Source organism: Musa acuminata, chromosome BXJ2-7, assembly GCF_036884655.1.
Source record: "Musa acuminata AAA Group cultivar baxijiao chromosome BXJ2-7, Cavendish_Baxijiao_AAA, whole genome shotgun sequence".
Lineage (NCBI taxonomy): Eukaryota > Viridiplantae > Streptophyta > Magnoliopsida > Zingiberales > Musaceae > Musa > Musa acuminata.
Genome location: NC_088344.1, coordinates 20,880,118 through 20,886,981, shown reverse-complemented (window position 1 = coordinate 20,886,981; position 6,864 = coordinate 20,880,118). Strand labels below are relative to the sequence as shown.

Genomic DNA, 6,864 nt, shown 5'->3' with positions numbered 1-6,864 from the left:
AAATTTATGATGGGATTCGTTGCTTTTGTGTTGGTGTCATCGCAACCATATTTCGATCATCATCCATCTCCTACATGCACTTCGTGACCAGAGACCCTAGGCATGGGCCATGCATGGCAGATTCAACCTCGTCGTGCAAAAACCAACATAACTTTCTCGGTTGATCTTGAAATTGCTATTGCGAGCCCAATCCCCAAAGCAAACTCCGAGCCCCATGAGGTTGACTACTAAGTGATCACAACAAATTTCATGCTCGAAAACCATCATCTCGGAGGTCTATAGCATCATCATCTAAGAACAAAATAGAGCGCAACACTAGAACTTCCATGGGGTCACCCATCCTAGTACTACTCCCGGCCATGCACGCTTAACTTCGAAGTTCTGATGGGATCCAGTGCTTTAGTGCTGGTGTGAATGCACCAATATTTCGATCATCATCCGCCTCCCACATGCACGTCACGATTGGAGACCTTGTGCATGGGCCATGCATGGCTGATTCGACCTCGTCGTGCAAAAACATCATAACTTTCTCAATCGATCTCGGAATTGCTATTGCGATCCCAATCCCCAAAGCACACTCCGAGCCCCATGAGGCTGACTGTGAATCAGTCATGACAAATTTCTGATGGGATTCGTTGCTTGTTTGCTGGCATCTTCGCAACCATATGTCGATCGTCGTCCATCTCCTACAAGCACTTTATAACCAGAGACTCTGTGCGTGGGCCACACATGGCAGATTCGACCTCGTCGTGCAAAAACCATCATAACTTTCTCGGTCGATCTTGAAATCGCTATTGTGACCCCAATCCGTGAGGCACACTCTGAGCCCCACGAGGTTGACTATGAAGCTATCATGACAAATTTCTGATGGGTTTCGTTGCTTTTGTGTTGGTGTCATCGCAACCACATTTCGATCGTCGTCCATCTCCTACATGCACTTCGTGACTAGAGACCCTGGACATGAGCCATGCATGGTGGATTCGACCTTGTCATGCAAAAACATCATTTCTTAGTTGATCTCGGAATCGGTATTGTCACCCCAATCCGCGAAGCACACTTCGAGCCCTATGAGGCTGACTGCGAATCAGTCATGACAAATTTATAATGGGATTCATTGCTTTTTTGCTGGTGTCTTCCCAACCATATGTCGATTGTTGTCTGTCTACTACAAGCACTTCATGACTAGAGACCCTGTGCTTGGGCCACACAAAGCAGATTCGACCTCGTCATGCAAAAACCATCATAACTTTCTCGGTCGATCTCGGAATTGCTATTGTGACCCCAATCCGTCAAGCACACTTTGAGCCCCACAACGTTGACTACGAAGCGGTCATGATAAATTTCGGATGGGATTCATTGCTTTTGTATTGGTGTCATCGCAATTATATTTCGATCATCGTCCATCTCCTACATGCACTTCATGACCAGAGACCCTGGGCATGGGCCACACATGGTGGATTCGACCTCGTCGTGCAAAAACCAATATAACTTTCTTGGTCGATCTCGAAATTGCTATTGCGACCCCAATCCCTGAAGCAAACTCCGAGGCCCATGAGGCTAACTGCAAAGCGATCACGACAAATTTCAGGCTCGAAAACCATAATCTTGGAGGTCTACAGCATTATCATCTAAGCACAAAACGGAGTGCAACATGAGAACTTCCGGGGGGTCACCCATCCTAGTACTACTCTCGGCCATGCATGCTTAACTTCGGAGTTCTGATGGGATCTGATGCTTTAGTGCCGATGTGAACGCACCTATATTTCGATCATCGTCCGCCTCCCACATACACGTTACGATTGGAGACCCCGTGCATGGGCCATGCATGGCGGATTCGACCTCGTCATGCAAAAACATCATAACTTTCTCAATCGATCTCAGAATTGCTATTGCAGCCTCAATCCGCGAAACACACTCCGAGCCCCATGAGGCTGACTGCGAATCGATCATGATAAATTTCTAATGGGATTCGTTGCTTTTTTGCTGGTGTCTTCACAACCATATGTCGATTGTCGCCTATCTCCTACAAGCACTTCGTGACCAGAGACCCTGTGCGTGGGCCACACATGGCAGATTCGACCTCCTCGTGCAAAAACCATCATAACTTTCTTGGTCGATCTCGGAATCGCTATTGCGACCCCAATCTACGAAACACACTCCGAGCCTCACGAGTCTGACTGTGAAGTGGTCATGACAAATATCTGATGGGATTCATTGCTTTTGTGTTGGTGTCATCGTAACCATATTTCGATCATCGTCCGTCTCCTACATGCACTTTGCGACCAGAGACCCTAGGCATGGGTCACGCATGGCGGATTTGACCTTGTCATGCAAAAACCATCATAACTTTCTTAGTCAATCTCGGAATTGCTATTGCGACCCCAATCCCCGAAGCACACTCTGAGCTCCATGAGGTTGACTGCGAAACAATCACGACAAATTTCAGGCTCGAAAACCATCATCTCAGAGGTCTACAACATCGTCGATTAGGTAAAAAATAGAGTACAACATGAGGAATTCCCAAGGGATCACCCATGCTAGTACTACTCTCGCCAATGCACACTTAACTTCGAAGTTCTGATGGGATCAGATTCTTTAGTGCTGGTGTGATCACACCCATATTTCAATCGTTGTCCGCCTCCCACATGCACGTCACGACTGGAGACCCCGTGCATGGGCCACACAAGGCAGATTTGACCTCATCTTGCAAATATCATCATAAATTTCTCGATCGATCTCGAAATCGCTATTGCGACCCCAATCCGTGAAACACACTCCGAGCCATGCGAAGCTGACTGCGAAGCGGTCATGACAAATTTCTGATGGGATTCATATAACACCCCTCATTTTTGAAAATTCTATAAGGTCTTATTTGTAATATGGGGACTTAAATGTAAATATTAAAAATTGGATATGATTTGTTAAAGATTCATATTAAGTTTTAACAGAAAAAAAAAATGGAGGACATGTGTCACTAGCTAACCTAAGGAGGGTGCCACTTATGTTTGTTCTAGGAATGACATATAGGCTTCTTTCATGCTTGCTTGCCACCTAGCAAATTCTTATATTAGCTAAACCTTATTAATTAAAGGAGAAACTAAATGAAAACTCAAGAGCTATAGCATAAGTTTGAGAAGAGAAGGAATAGGAATTGAAGTAGAGAAAGAAAAAGCTTTGCTTTGGCTTGAGATTTTGCATCAATTCCACACCTTTGAGACTCAAATTTGTTTAAGACAAGTATTCTAACCCCTTCCTACAGAACTATTGATCTCTAATTTCATCTTAATCTTGAGAAGTTTGGAGGATTTTGGATTCATACATGATATTTCTTTCATTTGGGAACAAAACTGTGAATCTAAAATTTTTCAAAGATTTGACCTTTCTATATTGTTCTTGCCATAACTTTCTACACCGATTTTGGATTTAGGCGAAACTAAATTTATCTGAAAATAGACTCAACTTCTTTCTTTCGACACATAGAACGGTATGTTAGGATCGAGAGCACTAAGAGGGGGGGGGTGAATTAGTGCAGCGGAAATCTTACAGCGATTAAAAACCAAAAGCTGCGTTCGTTCAATAAAAAAAAAACTATTATGATGCAAAAGCTAATTCTCAGTTTGTATCTAAGTGCAGTTTGCGTCTAAGCGCAGATTGCGTCTAAGCGCAGTTTGCGTCTAAACACAGTTTGCGTCTAAGCGCAGTTTGCGTCTAAACACAGTTTGCGTCTAAGCGCAGTTTTACGTCTAAGCGCAGTTTACGTCTAAACTCAGATTTACGTCTAAACGCAGTTTTACGTCTAAACTCAGATTTACGTCTAAACGCTGTTTTACGTCTAGACGCAGATTTACGTCTAAACTTTGAAACTCGTTTGTATACTCGCAGAAAGCAGTATGCAGTTGAAATCAAGACGTAAACGTGAACTGAGAACTGATGATTGTGAGAGGAAAGCCGATTTACGTCTAAATGCAGTTTTACGTCTAAATGTTGAAACTCGTTCGTAAAATTGTAGAGGACAGTTTGCAGTTATCAATAGGATCAAAATGTAAGTGTAAACTGCAAAGAAACTCTTTCGTAAAAGCACCGAAGACAGTTCTGCAGAATCAAACGTAAACGTAAACTGTAATGTACGAAAATACGAATTTACGTCTGAATGCAGATTCGGAAGAACAGCACTTAGAACTTGTTCGTGAAAGCGCAGAGAGCAGTAGTAATGGAGGAGGTTTGCAGTAATGATAAAGTGCTCAAAAATAAACGCAAACCAGAGATTTAGAGTGGTTCGGTCAGCCTTGACCTACTCCACTTTTGGCTTCCTCCACCGACGAGGTTGCCGACGTCAACTAGGGGCCTTCCTTCAATGGGCGAAGGCCAAACTGCCCTTTTACAGTTTCTCTCCTTTTAACAGGCTCAGGAGACAACCTTTACAGACCTTTCTCTCCTCACTTTACAACTGAAAACTTGAAGAACAGAAGGAGGAGACTTAAAGGCTTTACAACACTTTTGAGCTCTTAGAATCACAGAAAAGATCAAGATTTCGGTGTGGGTCTATATCTTTTCAGTGCTGAATGGGTGGGGTATTTATAGGCCCCAACCCAATTCAAATTTCGAGCTCAAAACGATCAAATCCCGAAATTCCGGGATCAGGCGGTTGCACCTCTTGACTGGAGAGGTGGCACCGCCTGGCAGAGCTCGAAGTCTGAGCTCAGGCGGTTGCACCTCTCGACTGGAGAGGTGGCACCGCCTGGAAGAGCTCGAAGACTGAGCTCAGACAGTTGCACCTTCTCTGTCAGGGGTGGTTGCACCTTCCTGCCAGAGCTCGAAGACCGAGCTCAGGCGGTGCATCTCCTGACCAGAGAAGTTTCTCTTCTCTGCCAGAGGTGATCGCCCCTTTCTGCCAGAGGTGGTTGCACCTCTCTGCCAGAGCTCGAAGACTGAGCTTAGGCTGTGCATCTCCTGGCCAGAGAGGTCGTCCTTCTCTTCCAGAGCTCGAAGACTGAGCTCGGTGATTGCATCACCAGGCAGAGCTCGAAACTTGAGCTCAGGCGGTGCTACCGCTTGACAGAGGAGGTTGCACCGCCCAGTCTCGCTTGGAGACTGAGCCCTGGGCGGTTGCACCGCCTGGCTGGAGCGGTTGCACCTCCCAGTCTCGCTGGGAGACTTAGCCTGGGCGGTGGCACCTCCCTGCCTGGGCGGTTGCACCTCCCACAGCTTCTTGGGTTCGAATGGGTTGAACCATTCGACCCAACTTGAGTTCTTCAGGGGCCCAATTGCCCCAGGATTAAGCTAATGGGATCACCTCCCATTTCTAACTTAATCACCGTGCTAACTACGATTAAATCTAAGACAATTTCTGCAGCTTTGCTTCGGTACGTCAATTGCTTTTTCCGGCGAGTTTCCGGCGAACTTCCGTCGATCATCCGATGAACCCTCGGTGATGCTTCTGCGGACTTCCGGCAAACTCCTGGACTTTGCGACGATCCACTTGGCGAGTTCCGACGAGCTTCGCTTGGCAAACTTCTGGACTTCTCGGATCTGTTCCCGCAGAACCTCCGACGACCGTCCGTACTTCCGTCGAACTCTCGAACTCCCAACGTGATCATGAACTTGACTCCGGCGCAACTCCTGCTGCTTGTCTATCTTTCATCATAGTTAATCCTGCACACTTATCTCAACACATAGATTAGACAACAAATGACAATTGACTTCATCATCAAAATCCGAGATTCAACAATCTCCCCCTTTTTGATGATGACAATCAATTGATAATGGAGTTATCCTTAACTCCCCCTGTCTATATGCCATAGTTGAGATAAGTCAACCTTGAATTCAAGACCTAAGAATTCAAGTGACGTATTGATAAGTTAGATCAATTAAACTTATCAATACTCCCATCATGATACCTATCATGATGTATCTCTTCAAGGATGATGTCAAAGCTTGACATTCATCATCAAGTTTGTATGATAGTGTTTGTGACTATTCATCATGTAATTGAACATTATCATTTAAAGCTCGAAGGACTATTACATGATGCACACATATTATCATTCTAGCAAGTTTGCATTTACTTCACAAAATAGGATATCAACTCAAGACATAATGCAAACTATAGCACATGTTTCATATATCTCTTGGTGATGCAAGGATGGCATTGTGCAAACATTATTTATAGCATCACTCAAGGTATTTCTAATCACAGTGTTTATCAATTCATATATTTCTCCCCCTTTGTCATCAACAAAAAGCATTGTTATACAAGGAAGACCAATTTAGACGAAAGCTTATAGAGGGATTTTACATAGATTGCTTTGAAAACTTCTTCCCCCTTTTGTTATAATTCATTTTACCCGTAAAGATATTACAGAATGACATACATATTCAGGAATCACTTTATCAGATTTATTTCAAAAAACTCATTTTTCATGAAAGTGTACGAATAAATCTGTTTTATAGCATTCGAACAACTAAGATGCATTTGGACAAGATTTTGTTACAGATATAATCATAGAAAATGGCATTCATGTGATCTGATCATTCAATATAGTCCGAAAAATAATTCTAACAAGTTTATTTATTCGGACACATGAGCATTCCTAACTCTCTTCTAATGAAATCAAATTGTTCTTCACTTAGAGGTTTTGTAAAAATGTCAGCTAGTTGATGTTTAGTATCAATGAATTCTATGGTTACGTCATGATTGGTGACATGATCTCGTATAAAGTGATGTCTAATATCAATATGTTTTGTTCTTGAGTGTTATATAGGATTTTTGGTTAAGCATATTGCACTTGTGTTATCACATTTAATTGGAATATTTTTGAGATGAACTTTATAATCTTCTAAGGTATTTTTCATCCATACAACTTG

At 43.4% G+C, this 6,864-nt stretch overlaps 3 pseudogenes; all 3 read right to left on the bottom strand.

Moving 5' to 3' along the window:
• Window positions 1-304: 304 nt before the first annotated feature.
• Window positions 305-422, bottom strand: LOC135618085 (5S ribosomal RNA; annotated as a pseudogene).
• Window positions 423-1,641: 1,219 nt separating this feature from the next.
• LOC135618107 (5S ribosomal RNA) lies at window positions 1,642-1,759 on the bottom strand (annotated as a pseudogene).
• Window positions 1,760-2,499: 740 nt separating this feature from the next.
• Window positions 2,500-2,618, bottom strand: LOC135618115 (5S ribosomal RNA; annotated as a pseudogene).
• Window positions 2,619-6,864: the final 4,246 nt, after the last annotated feature.